Below are 14,885 nucleotides of genomic sequence, written 5' to 3'. Positions count from 1 at the left end.
TTCACACACATCCATGTGCTTTTTATTTGGAACAAAGGTAAATTAGGTCCTTATAATTCTTTTTTATTTAACTAGACAAGTCAGTTAATTAAGATCACATAATTTTTTACAATGACGGCCTACACCGGGCCAAACCCGGTCGACGTTGGGCCAATTGTGCGCCAGCTTATGGAACCCCCAATCACAGCCGGTTGTGATACAGCCTGGTTTCGAACCAGTGACGCCTCCAGCACTGAGATGCAGTGCCTTAGACCGCTGCGCCACTCATAATTGACACTCATTATTACCCCCAACACTACTTTCCATTAATTTGTATAGCAGGCCCTCATGCCAAATTGAGTCGAAGGCTTTTTTGAAATCAACAAAGCATGAGAAGACTTTGTCTTTGTTTTGTTTGTTTGTCAATTAGGGTGTGCAGGGTGAAAACGTGGTCTGTCGTACGGTAATTTGGTAAAAAGCCAATTTGACATTTGCTCAGTACATTGTTTTCACTGAGGAAATGTACCAGTCTCCTGTTAATGATAATGCAGAGGATTTTCCCAAGGTTGCTGTTGACGCATATCCCACAATAGTTATTGGGGTCAAATTTGTCTCCACTTTTGTGGATTGGGGTCATCAGTCCTTGGTTCTAAATATTGGGGAAGATGCCAGAGCTAAGGATGATATTAAAGAGTTTTAGTATTTAAGCCAATTGGAATTTGTGGTCTGTATATTTTATAATTTCATTGAGGATACCATCAACGCCACAGGCCTTTTTGGGTTGGAGGGTTTGTATTTTGTCCTGTAGTTCATTCAAGGTAATTGGAGAATCCAGTGGGTTCTGGTCGTCTTTAATAGTTGATTCTAGAATCCAGTGGGTTCTGGTCGTCTTTAATAGTCGATTCTAGGATTTGTATTTGATCCTGTGTATGTTTTTGCTGTTTGTTCTTTGTTATAGAGCCAAAAATATTGGAGAAGTGGTTCACCCATACATCTCCATTTTGGATAGATAATTCTTCGTGTTGTTGTTTGTTTAGTGTTTTCCAATTTTCCAAGAAGTGGTTATAGTTTATGGATTCTTCAATTACATCTCTCTCTCTCTCTCTCTCTCTCTCTCTCTCTCTCTCTCTCTCTCTCTCTCTCTCTCTCTCTCTCTCTCTCTCTCTCTCTCTCTCTCTCTCTCTATCTCTCTCTCTCTCCTGCCTATCTCTCCTGCCTATCTCTCTGTCTCTCTCTCTTTGATCATCACTGTGGCTGACCCCTGACCTCTAACCTATACTAATTCTATACTAGTGGTGACAGGTAACCTGAGGGTCAGACTGGGTCGTAATGGTCATGCCTGACTCGCTGGCTGTCCTGAAAGGGATCTGGAAAAAGAGAAAAAAACAGAGCGATGAGAAGAGAAGAGGAGAGGAGAAGAGAAGAGGGGAGGGGAGGGGAGGAGTGAAGAGAGGAGAAGAGAGGTGAGCCAGAAGAGAAGAGAGGAGAAGAGAGGAGAGGAGAAGAGAAGAGAAAAGAGAGGAGAGGAGAGGAGAGGAGAAGAGAGGAGAGCCAGAAGGTGAGAAGAGAGAGAGAGAGAGAGAGAGAGACAGAAAGAGACAGAGAGAGACAGAGACAGAGAGAGAGAGAGAGACAGAAAGAGACAGAGACAGAGAGAGATGTATGAAGTTTAGCCTGTATGTGTGTTTGTTTCAGGTGGATATATTTAGTATGTGTAGGAGCCTGCTGGCCCACACACCCTGGGAGGGTGATTCATCCCGCCTTTATACAGACACAGAGAGACAGAGACAGAGAGAGAAATAGAGAGAGAGATAGAGACAGTCAGGCATGCAGGCAGGCAGGCAGGCAGGCAGGCAGACAGACAGACAGACAGACAGACAGACAGACAGACGAAAAGGTCAACCAGTGAAGAACAAACACCATTGTAAATATAACCCATATTTATGGTTATTTATTTTCCCTTTTGTACTTTAACCATTTGTACATCGTTACAACACTGTATAAAGACATAATATGACATTTAAAATGTCTTTATTCTTTTGGAACTTCTGTGAGTGTAATGTTTACCGTTAATTTTTATTGTTTATTTACCTTTTGTATATTATCTACCTCACTTGCTTTGGCAATGTTAACATATGTTTCCCATGGTAATAAAACCCTTAAATTGAATTGAAATTTAGATAGATAGATAGATAGATAGATAGATAGATAGATAGATAGACAGACAGACAGACAGACAGACAGACAGACAGACAGACAGACAGACAGACAGACAGTCAGACAGACAGACAGACAGACAGACAGACAGACAGACAGACAGACAGACAGACAGACAGACAGATAGATAGATAGATAGATAGATAGATAGACAGACAGACAGACAGACAGACAGACAGACAGACAGACAGACAGATAGATAGATAGAACAATAGATATAAAGGGGAGGGAGAGAGGATAGATTGGTTGATGAAATGATTAAAAGTTATACAATGTTTTTCTGTGTGTATAAACCTCTTGTCTCATAATGCCCAGTAATACCCTGAGACCATGTGTTGCTATCATTCAGATGCAGAAGGTTTAATCGTCACGTGGGTCACAGGTGTGGTTATCTTAGGCTTTGAGCTCCAACATGCAGGACGAAGTGAAATAAAATACTGAGAATGGTAATAAAATAATAATAATATAAATAGATATAGCTCTGTTCTCTCCATATCTCCACACAGCTTGAAAAAATACCAAAATAACACGATGGACTCCGTAGAAACTGAGGTCACTGAGAGTGACCCCAGACGGTCCTGTCTTTGGCCACGTGACCAAGTTACACAAAGACGAGAACACTGGCTTCTTCTTACATGCCACAGACTGTCACGGAAAGCAGAGGACCAAGGTGCAGCGTGGTGAGCGTACATTTTATTTATTAAATCAAACCGTGAAGCTAAAGGCTATGGGCCCTAAACAAAAAGCCAACTTCCCACAAAGACAGGTGGGAAAAAAGGCTACCTAAGTATGGTTCTCAATCAGAGACAACGATAGACAGCTGCCTCTGATTGAGAACCACACCCGGCCAAACACAAAGAAATAGAAAACATAGAAATAAAGAAACTAGAATGCCCACCCCAAATCACACCCTGACCAAACCAAATAGAGACATAAAAAGGCTCTCTAAGGTCAGGGCGTGACAATAATGTACTGTGCCTTCGGGAAAGTACTCAGAACCCCCCTCCCCCCCTTGACGGTTTTCCCATATTTTGTTACATTACAGCCTTATTCTAAAACGGATGAAATACATATGAAGAGAACAGAGGCTAGCTTGAGCAGCAGCAGCAGCTAGGTAGTAGCAGCAGCTAGGTAGTAACAGCAGCAGCAGCAACAGCAGCAGCTAGGTAGTAACAGCAGCAGCTAGGTAGTAACAGCAGCAGCAGCTAGGTAGTAACAGCAGCAGCTAGGTAGTAACAGCAGCAGCAGCTAGGTAGTAACAGCAGCAACAGCAGCAGCTAGGTAGTAACAGCAGCAGCTAGGTAGTAACAGCAGCAGCTAGGTAGTAACAGCAGCAGCTAGGTAGTAACAGCAGCAGCTAGGTAGTAACAGCAGCAGCTAGGTAGTAACAGCAGCAGCTAGGTAGTAACAGCAGCAGCTAGGTAGTAACAGCAGCAGCTAGGTAGTAACAGCAGCAGCAGCTAGGTAGTAACAGCAGCAACTAGGTAGTAACAGCAGCAGCTAGGTAGTAACAGCAGCAGCTAGGTAGTAGCAGCAGCAGCTAGGTAGTAGCAGCAGCAGCTAGGTAGTAACAGCAGCAGCTAGGTAGTAACAGCAGCAGCTAGGTAGTAGCAGCAGCAGCTAGGTAGTAACAGCAGCTAGGTAGTAACAGTAGCTAGGTAGTAACAGCAGCTAGGTAGTAGCAGTAGCAGCTAGGTAGTAACAGCAGCAGCTAGGTAGTAACAGCAGCAGCTAGGTAGTGGCAGTAGCAGCTAGGTAGTAACAGCAGCAGCTAGGTAGTAACAGCAGCAGCTAGGTAGTAACAGCAGCAGCTAGGTAGTAACAGCAGCAGCTAGGTAGTAACAGCAGCTAGGTAGTAACAGCAGCAGCTAGGTAGTAACAGCAGCAGCTAGGTAGTAACAGCAGCTAGGTAGTAACAGCAGCAGCTAGGTAGTAACAGCAGCAGCTAGGTAGTAACAGCAGCAGCTAGGTAGTAACAGCAGCAGCTAGGTAGTAACAGCAGCTAGGTAGTAACAGCAGCTAGGTAGTAACAGCAGCTAGGTAGTAACAGCAGCAGCTAGGTAGTAGCAGCAGCAGCTAGGTAGTAACAGCAGCTAGGTAGTAACAGCAGCAGCTAGGTAGTAACAGCAGCAGCTAGGTAGTAACAGCAGCTAGGTAGTAACAGCAGCAGCTAGGTAGTAACAGCAGCAGCTAGGTAGTAACAGCAGCAACTAGGTAGTAACAGCAGCAGCTAGGTAGTAGCAGCAGCAGCTAGGTAGTAACAGCAGCTAGGTAGTAACAGCAGCAGCTAGGTAGTAACAGCAGCAGCTAGGTAGTAACAGCAGCTAGGTAGTAACAGCAGAAGCAGCTAGGTAGTAACAGCAGCAGCTAGGGAGTAACAGCAGCAGCTAGGTAGTAACAGCAGCTAGGTAGTAACAGCAGCTAGGTAGTAACAGCAGCTAGGTAGTAACAGCAGCAGCAGCTAGGTAGTAACAGCAGCAACTAGGTAGTAACAGCAGCAGCTAGGTAGTAACAGCAGCAGCTAGGTAGTAGCAGCAGCAGCTAGGTAGTAACAGCAGCAGCTAGGTAGTAACAGCAGCAGCTAGGTAGTAACAGCAGCAGCTAGGTAGTAACAGCAGCAGCTAGGTAGTAACAGCAGCAGCTAGGTAGTAACAGCAGCTAGGTAGTAACAGCAGCAGCTAGGTAGTAACAGCAGCTAGGTAGTAACAGCAGCTAGGTAGTAACAGCAGCTAGGTAGTAACAGCAGCTAGGTAGTAACAGCAGCAGCAGCTAGGTAGTAACAGCAGCAGCAGCTAGATAGTAACAGCAGCTAGGTAGTAACAGCAGCTAGGTAGTAACAGCAGCAGCTAGGTAGTAACAGCAGCTAGGTAGTAGCAGCAGCAGCTAGGTAGTAACAGCAGCTAGGTAGTAACAGCAGCTAGGTAGCAACAGCAGCTAGGTAGTAACAGCAGCTAGGTAGTAACAGCAGCAGCAGCTAGGGAGTAACAGCAGCAGCTAGGTAGTAACAGCAGCAGCTAGGTAGTAACAGCAGCAGCAGCTAGGTAGTAACAGCAGCAGCTAGGTAGTAACAGCAGCAGCTAGGTAGTAACAGCAGCAGCTAGGTAGTAACAGCAGCTAGGTAGTAACAGCAGCTAGGTAGTAACAGCAGCTAGGTAGTAACAGCAGCAGCAGCTAGGTAGTAACAGCAGCAGCTAGGTAGTAACAGCAGCAGCAGCTAGGTAGTAACAGCAGCAGCTAGGTAGTAACAGCAGCTAGGTAGTAACAGCAGCTAGGTAGCAACAGCAGCTAGGTAGTAACAGCAGCTAGGTAGTAACAGCAGCTAGGTAGTAACAGCAGCAGCAGCTAGGTAGTAACAGCAGCTAGGTAGTAACAGCAGCTAGGTAGTAACAGCAGCAGCAGCTAGGTAGTAACAGCAGCTAGGTAGTAACAGCAGCAGCTAGGTAGTAACAGCAGCAGCTAGGTAGTAACAGCAGCAGCTAGGTAGTAACAGCAGCAGCTAGGTAGCAACAGCAGCAGCTAGGTAGTAACAGCAGCAGCTAGGTAGTAGCAGCAGCAGCTAGGTAGTAACAGCAGCAGCTAGGTAGTAACAGCAGCAGCAGCTAGGTAGTAACAGCAGCAGCTAGGTGGTAGCAGCAGCAGCTAGGTAGTAACAGCAGCAGCTAGGTACTAACAGCAGCAGCTAGGTAGTAACAGCAGCAGCTAGGTAGTAACAGCAGCAGCTAGGTAGTAACAGCAGCAGCTAGGTAGTAACAGCAGCTAGGTAGTAACAGCAGCAGCAGCTAGGTAGTAACAGCAGCAGCTAGGTAGTAACAGCAGCAGCAGCTAGGTAGTAACAGCAGCAGCTAGGTAGTAACAGCAGCAGCAGCTAGGTAGTAACAGCAGCAGCAGCTAGGTAGTAACAGCAGTAGCAGCTAGGTAGTAACAGCAGCAGCTAGGTAGTAGCAGCAGCAGCTAGGTAGTAACAGCAGCAGCTAGGTAGTAGCAGCAGCTAGGTAGTAACAGCAGCAGCAGCTAGGTAGTAACAGCAGCAGCTAGGTAGTAACAGCAGCAGCTAGGTAGTAGCAGCAGCTAGGTAGTAACAGCAGCAGCAGCTAGGTAGTAACAGCAGCAACTAGGTAGTAACAGCAGCAGCTAGGTAGTAACAGCAGCAGCTAGGTAGTAACAGCAGCAGCTAGGTAGTAACAGCAGCAGCTAGGTAGTAACAGCAGCAGCTAGGTAGTAACAGCAGCAGCTAGGTAGTAACAGCAGCAGCTAGGTAGTAACAGCAGCTAGGTAGTAACAGTAGCAGCTAGGTAGTAGCAGCAGCAGCTAGGTAGTAACAGCAGCAGCTAGGTAGTAACAGCAGCAGCTAGGTAGTAACAGCAGCAGCTAGGTAGTAACAGCAGCAGCTAGGTAGTAACAGCAGCAGCTAGGTAGTAACAGCAGCAGCTAGGTAGTAACAGCAGCAGCTAGGTAGTAACAGCAGCAGCTAGGTAGTAACAGCAGCTAGGTAGTAACAGCAGCAGCTAGGTAGTAACAGCAGCAGCTAGGTAGTAACAGCAGCAGCTAGGTAGTAACAGCAGCTAGGTAGTAACAGCAGCAGCTAGGTAGTAACAGCAGCAGCTAGGTAGTAACAGCAGCAGCAGCTAGGTAGTAACAGCAGCTAGGTAGTAACAGCAGCTAGGTAGTAACAGCAGCAGCTAGGTAGTAGCAGCAGCAGCTAGGTAGTAACAGCAGCAGCTAGGTAGTAACAGCAGCAGCTAGGTAGTAACAGCAGCAGCTAGGTAGTAACAGCAGCTAGGTAGTAACAGCAGCAGCAGCTAGGTAGTAACAGCAGCAGCTAGGTAGTAACAGCAGCAGCTAGGTAGTAACAGCAGCAGCTAGGTAGTAACAGCAGCTAGGTAGTAACAGCAGCAGCAGCTAGGTAGTAACAGCAGCAGCTAGGTAGTAACAGCAGCAGCAGCTAGGTAGTAACAGCAGCAACTAGGTAGTAACAGCAGCAGCTAGGTAGTAACAGCAGCAGCTAGGTAGTAGCAGCAGCAGCTAGGTAGTAATAGCAGCTGGGTAGTAACAGCAGCAGCTAGGTAGTAACAGCAGCAGCTAGGTAGTAACAGCAGCAGCTAGGTAGTAACAGCAGCAGCTAGGTAGTAACAGCAGCAGCTAGGTAGTAACAGCAGCAGCTAGGTAGTAACAGCAGCAGCTAGGTAGTAACAGCAGCAGCTAGGTAGTAACAGCAGCTAGGTAGTAACAGCAGCAGCTAGGTAGTAACAGCAGCAGCTAGGTAGTAACAGCAGCAGCTAGGTAGTAACAGCAGCAGCCGCTAGGTAGTAACAGCAGCAGCTAGGTAGTAACAGCAGCAGCTAGGTAGTAACAGCAGCAGCTAGGGAGTAACAGCAGCAGCTAGGTAGTAACAGCAGCAGCTAGGTAGTAACAGCAGCAGCTAGGTAGTAACAGCAGCAGCAGCTAGGTAGTAACAGCAGCAGCTAGGTAGTAACAGCAACAGCTAGGTAGTAACAGCAGCTGCTAGGTAGTAACAGCAGCTAGGTAGTAACAGCAGCAGCTAGGTAGTAACAGCAGCAGCTAGGTAGTAACAGCAGCAGCAGCTAGGTAGTAACAGCAGCAGCTAGGTAGTAACAGCAGCAGCTAGGTAGTAACAGCAGCAGCTAGGTAGTAGCAGCAGCAGCTAGGTAGTAACAGCAGCTAGGTAGTAACAGCAGCAGCTAGGTAGTAGCAGCAGCAGCTAGGTAGTAACAGCAGCTAGGTAGTAACAGCAGCTAGGTAGTAACAGCAGCAGCTAGGTAGTAACAGCAGCAGCTAGGTAGTAACAGCAGCAACAGCTAGGTAGTAACAGCAGCAGCTAGGTAGTAACAGCAGCAGCAGCTAGGTAGTAACAGCAGCAGCTAGGTAGTAACAGCAGCAGCTAGGTAGTAGCAGTAGCTAGGTAGTAGCAGCAGCAGCTAGGTAGTAACAGCAGCAGCTAGGTAGTAACAGCAGCTAGGTAGTAACAGCAGCTAGGTAGTAACAGCAGCAGCTAGGTAGTAACAGCAGCAGCTAGGTAGAAACAGCAGCAGCAGCTAGGTAGTAACAGCAGCAGCTAGGTAGTAACAGCAGCAGCTAGGTAGTAGCAGCAGCTAGGTAGTAGCAGCAGCAGCTAGGTAGTAACAGCAGCAGCTAGGTAGTAACAGCAGCTAGGTAGTAACAGCAGCAGCTAGGTAGTAACAGCAGCAGCTAGGTAGTAACAGCAGCTAGGTAGTAACAGCAGCAGCTAGGTAGTAACAGCAGCTAGGTAGTAACAGCAGCTAGGTAGTAACAGCAGCTAGGTAGTAACAGCAGCAACAGCTAGGTAGTAACAGCAGCAGCTAGGTAGTAACAGCAGCAGCAGCTAGGTAGTAACAGCAGCAGCAGCTAGGTAGTAACAGCAGCAGCTAGGTAGTAGCAGCAGCAGCTAGGTAGTAGCAGCAGCAGCTAGGTAGTAACAGCAGCAGCTAGGTAGTAACAGCAGCAGCTAGGTAGTAACAGCAGCAGCTAGGTAGTAACAGCAGCAGCTAGGTAGTAACAGCAGCAGCTAGGTAGTAGCAGCAGCAGCTAGGTAGTAACAGCAGCAGCAGCTAGGTAGTAACAGCAGCAGCAGCTAGGTAGTAACAGCAGCAGCTAGGTAGTAACAGCAACAGCTAGGTAGTAACAGCAGCTGCTAGGTAGTAACAGCAGCTAGGTAGTAACAGCAGCAGCTAGGTAGTAACAGCAGCAGCTAGGTAGTAACAGCAGCAGCAGCTAGGTAGTAACAGCAGCAGCTAGGTAGTAACAGCAGCAGCAGCTAGGTAGTAACAGCAGCAGCTAGGTAGTAACAGCAGCAGCTAGGTAGTAACAGCAGCAGCTAGGTAGTAGCAGCAGCAGCTAGGTAGTAACAGCAGCTAGGTAGTAACAGCAGCTAGGTAGTAACAGCAGCAGCTAGGTAGTAACAGCAGCAACAGCTAGGTAGTAACAGCAGCAGCTAGGTAGTAACAGCAGCAGCAGCTAGGTAGTAACAGCAGCAGCTAGGTAGTAACAGCAGCAGCTAGGTAGTAGCAGCAGCTAGGTAGTAGCAGCAGCAGCTAGGTAGTAACAGCAGCAGCTAGGTAGTAACAGCAGCTAGGTAGTAACAGCAGCTAGGTAGTAACAGCAGCAGCTAGGTAGTGTAAGAAATTGTATTAGATATTGGTAACTTGTTTTAACAACTTCTCAACATTACCTATAAGTTGACACAACATACACACCCCCTCTTTCTCTTGGACATATGCTGGACACATAGGACATATACACGGCACCCACAATTCCCCTCCCCCATGACAATCACACAGACACACCCAACCCATGGTTGGACCTCAGGACAAAGAACTCTCAGGAACCAATGGAACGTGGACACCAGGCCTGATCAGGACTACCCAAGACCCAGATCGACCAATCGGAAGGCCGGACTCGCAGATCTACCTACTTTGCTTGTTGTCTATATAGTACTGAAAAATTCTGGAAACTCCCTCTTTCCCGGACGATTCACTAGGAGTCAGACTGAAAGAGCCTTGCTGCAAGATTTTACTAAGATATCTTTACATGTAATTAAACGGCCTTATTATAAAATATCCACCTCGTCCTATTGTCTCCTCTTGTTCTCCTGTCAACAGTAAACGTTTTATTAACAGTAGTAACAGCAGCAGCTAGGTAGTAACAGCAGCAGCAGCTAGGTAGTAACAGCAGCAGCTAGGTAGTAACAGCAGCAGCTAGGTAGTAGCAGCAGCTAGGTAGTAGCAGCAGCAGCTAGGTAGTAACAGCAGCAGCTAGGTAGTAACAGCAGCTAGGTAGTAACAGCAGCAGCTAGGTAGTAGCAGCAGCTAGGTAGTAACAGCAGCAGCTAGGTAGTAACAGCAGCAGCTAGGTAGTAACAGCAGCAGCTAGGTAGTAACAGCAGCAGCTAGGTAGTAACAGCAGCAGCTAGGTAGTAACAGCAGCAGCTAGGTAGTAACAGCAGCAGCTAGGTAGTAACAGCAGCAGCTAGGTAGTAACAGCAGCAGCTAGGTAGTAACAGCAGCAGCTAGGTAGTAGCAGCAGCAGCTAGGTAGTAACAACAGCTAGGTAGTAACAGCAGCTAGGTAGTAACAGCAGCTAGGTAGTAACAGCAGCAGCTAGGTAGTAACAGCAGCAGCTAGGTAGTAACAGCAGCAGCTAGGTAGTAACAGCAGCTAGGTAGTAACAGCAGCAGCTAGGTAGTAGCAGCAGCAGCTAGGTAGTAACAACAGCTAGGTAGTAACAGCAGCTAGGTAGTAACAGCAGCAGCTAGGTAGTAACAGCAGCAGCTAGGTAGTAACAGCAGCAGCTAGGTAGTAACAGCAGCAGCTAGGTAGTAACAGCAGCAGCTAGGTAGTAGCAGCAGCAGCTAGGTAGTAACAGCAGCAGCTAGGTAGTAACAGCAGCTAGGTAGTAACAGCAGCTAGGTAGTAACAGCAGCTAGGTAGTAACAGCAGCTAGGTAGTAACAGCAGCAGCTAGGTAGTAACAGCAGCTAGGTAGTAACAGCAGCAGCTAGGTAGTAACAGCAGCTAGGTAGTAACAGCAGCTAGGTAGCAACAGCAGCTAGGTAGTAACAGCAGCTAGGTAGCAACAGCAGCTAGGTAGTAACAGCAGCTAGGTAGTAACAGCAGCTAGGTAGTAACAGCAGCTAGGTAGTAACAGCAGCAGCTAGGTAGTAGCAGCAGCAGCTAGGTAGTAACAGCAGCTAGGTAGTAACAGCAGCTAGGTAGTAACAGCAGCAGCTAGGTAGTAACAGCAGCTAGGTAGTAACAGCAGCTAGGTAGTAACAGCAGCTAGGTAGTAACAGCAGCTAGGTAGTAACAGCAGCAGCTAGGTAGTAACAGCAGCTAGGTAGTAACAACAGCAGCTAGGTAGTAACAGCAGCAGCTAGGTAGTAGCAGCAGCTAGGTAGTAGCAGCAGCAGCTAGGTAGTAACAGCAGCAGCTAGGTAGTAACAGCAGCTAGGTAGTAACAAAACTGCCGTTATCACTTGTTTGTACACTATGTTCCCGCCATGATGTCACACACCTTCTAAACTGTCACATAGACAAAGGCTAGAAAAGGTTAGAAAAGGTTAGAAACGGCAATAAAAGGTTATAAAAGGTTATACAAGGTTATAGAAGGTTATAGAAGGTTATAAAAGGTTATAAAAGGTTATACAAGGTTATAGGTTATAGAAGGTTATAAAAGGTTATAAAAGGTTATACAAGTGTATAGAAGGTTATAGAAGGTTATAAAAGGTTATAAAAGGCAATAATAGGTTATAAAAGGTTATACAAGGCTATAAAAAGGTTATAAAATGTTATGAAAGTCTATAAAAGGTTTTAAAAGCTTATAAAATGATACAAAAGGTTATAAAAGGCAATAAAAGGTCATAAAATACAATAAAAGGTCATAAAAGCTGAGACTCTTGTTCGTTGAGCTCTTATCTCTGCACCATTGAGTGATTGTTCGTCGCTCCAGATTTGCAAATCTTATAAATAAAGATGTTGTTTTGAAGAATCTACAGACTCTCTTCCTTTCTGGTTCGAATTTCCACGACAGTGGCCAGACGTAAGAGTTCCTCTGTGGAGATTGTGAGAACCTTCCAGAAGGACAACCATCTCTGCAGCACTCCACCAATCAGGCTTTATGGCAGAGTAGCCAGACGGAAGAGTTCCTCGGTGGAGATTGTGAGAACCTTCCAGAAGGACAACCATCTCTGCAGCACTCCATCAATAAGGCTTTATGGCAGAGTGGCCAGACGGAAGAGTTCCTCGGTGGAGATTGTGAGAACCTTCCAGAAGGACAACCATCTCTGCAGCACTCCACCAATCAGGCTTTATGGCAGAGTAGCCAGACGGAAGAGTTCCTCGGTGGAGATTGTGAGAACCTTCCAGAAGGACAACCATCTCTGCAGCACTCCACCAATCAGGCCTTTACGGTAGAGTGGCCAGACGGAAGAGTTCCTCGGTGGAGATTGTGAGAACCTTCCAGAAGGACAACCATCTCTGCAGCACTCCATCAATCAGGCTTTATGGCAGAGTGGCCAGACGGACTCCACTCCTCAGTAAAAGGCACATGACAGCCCACTGGGAGTTTGCCAAAAGGCACCTAAAGGACTCAGACCATAAGAAACAAGATTCTCTGGTCTGATGAAACCAAGATTGAACTCTTTGGCCTGAATGCCAAACGTCACGTCTGGAGGAAACCTGGTACCATCCCTACGGTGAAGCATGGAGGTGGCAGCATCATGCTGTGGGGATATCGTTCTATCTATCTATCTATCTATCTATCTATCTATCTGTCCTCTCTGTCCTCTCTGTCCTCTCTGTCCTCTCTATCCTCTCTATCCTCTCTATCCTCTCTATCCTCTCTATCCTCTCTATCCTCTCTATCCTCTCTGTCCTCTCTATCCTCTCTGTCCTCTCTATCCTCTCTGTCCTCTCTATCCTCTCTATCCTCTCTATCCTCTCTATCCTCTCTGTCCTCTCTATCCTCTATCTTTCTATGTGTCTGTTCCAGAGGCAGGTATTAAAGTATTACAGGTAGATTGGAAGGTGATGTGTCTGTTCCAGAGGCAGGTAGGTATTACAGTGAGAGAGACAGAGTGGATGTTGTGATTACAGTAGAGGGTTGAGAGGGGTCAGGGACTCGTGGGATTTTACTGATTGTTGCGTAACATTTGAACAGGATCCATCTGACTGCTGATTGGCCGGTTTTGAGGTTTACTTTTGGGCACCGCACGCACACACGCTATGACAGGGCAGAGGGCTTAGTGACCACACACAGAGTACACACACACACAGAGTATACACACACACACACACACACACACACACACACACACACACACACACACACACACACACACACACACACACACACACACACACACACACACACACACACACAGATGTGCACTCTGTGTGTGTACGTGTGTGTGTGTTGTGTGTACGTGTGTGTGTGTGTGTGTGTGTGTGTGTGTGTGTGTGTGTGTGTGTGTGTGTGTGTGTGTGTGTGTGTGTGTGTGTGTGTGTGTGTGTGTGTGTGTGTGTAGCATCAGTTTTGACTTGATTCTCCAGGGCAGTGCAGAGCTCATCTGTAACTGTAGCGAGCTGACTGAGTCAGACCTCTACCTGGACCTGAACACACTGAGTCAAACCTCTACCTGGACCTGAACACACTGAGTCAAACCTCTACCTGGACCTGAACACACTGAGTCAAACCTCTACCTGGACCTGAACACACTGAGTCAAACCTCTACCTGGACTGTAGCAGAACTACATTCTGAGACAGGAGTCTATGCCCTGAGACAGGAGTCTATACCCTGAGACAGGAGTCTATACCCTGAGACAGGAGTCTATGCCCTGAGAAAGGAGTCTATACCCCGAGAAAGGGGTCTATACCCAAAGACAGGAGTCTATGCCCTGAGACAGGAGTCTATACCCTGAGACAGGAGTATATGCCCTGAGAAAGGAGTCTATACCCTGAGAAAGGAGTCTATACCCCGAGAAAGGAGTCTATACCTTGAGACAGGAGTCTATACCCTGAGACAGGAGTCTACACCCCGAGACAGGAGTCTATACCCTGAGAAAGGAGTCTATACCCTGAGAAAGGAGTCTATACCCCGAGAAAGGAGTCTATACCTTGAGACAGGAGTCTATACCCTGAGACAGGAGTCTACACCCCGAGACAGGAGTCTATACCCTGAGAAAGGAGTCTATACCCTGAGAAAGGAGTCTATACCCCGAGAAAGGAGTCTATACCCAAAGACAGGAGTCTATGCCCTGAGACCGGAGTCTATACCCTGAGACAGGAGTATATGCCCTGAGACCGGAGTCTATACCCCGAGAAAGGTGTCTATACCCTGAGAAAGGAGTCTATACCCTGAGACAGGAGTCTATACCCAAAGACAGGAGTCTATACCCTGAGAAAGGAGTCTATGCCCTGAGATAGGAGTCTATACCCTGAGACAGGAGTCTATACCCTGAGAAAGGAGTCTATGCCCTGAGACAGGAGTCTATACCTTGAGAAAGGAGTCTATACCCGGAGACAGGAGTCTATACCCAAAGACAGGAGTCTATACCATGAGACAGGAGTTTATGCCCTGAGAAAGGAGTCTATACCCTGAGACAGGAGTCTATACCCAAAGACGGGAGTCTATACCCTGAGACAGGAGTCTATGCCCTGAGAAAGGAGTCTATACCCTGAGACAGGAGTCTATACCCAAAACAAGGGTGGTCCTTTAAGAAGAGGAAGAGGTGTGTATACCTTTAGGGAGAGAAAGAGAGACAGGTGTGTATATCTCTAGAAAGAGGAAGAGAGACAGGTGTTTATATCTCTAGAAATAGGAGAGGAAGAGAGACAGGTCTCTTTCTGTGTGTATACCTGAATATTCCTCTACCTGTATATCTCAGAGTACCTCATTATATCTCTGTGTGTGTATACCTGAGTATACCTCTACCTGTATATCTCAGAGTACCTCATTATATATCTCTGTGTGTATACCTGAGTATACCTCTACCTGTATATCTCAGAGTACCTCATTATCTTGCGCTGTGTGTATACCTGAGTACACCTCTACCTGTATATCTCAGAGTACCTCATTATATCTATCTGTGTGTATACCTGAGTATACCTCTACCTGTATATCTCAGAGTTACTCATTATCGCTCTCTGTGTGTATAC

This window comes from Salvelinus fontinalis, unplaced genomic scaffold (genome assembly GCF_029448725.1).
Source record: "Salvelinus fontinalis isolate EN_2023a unplaced genomic scaffold, ASM2944872v1 scaffold_0310, whole genome shotgun sequence".
NCBI classification, from domain to species: Eukaryota; Metazoa; Chordata; class Actinopteri; order Salmoniformes; family Salmonidae; genus Salvelinus; species Salvelinus fontinalis.
The sequence above is the reverse complement of the archived record's forward strand: the minus strand, read 5'-3'. Positions refer to the sequence as shown.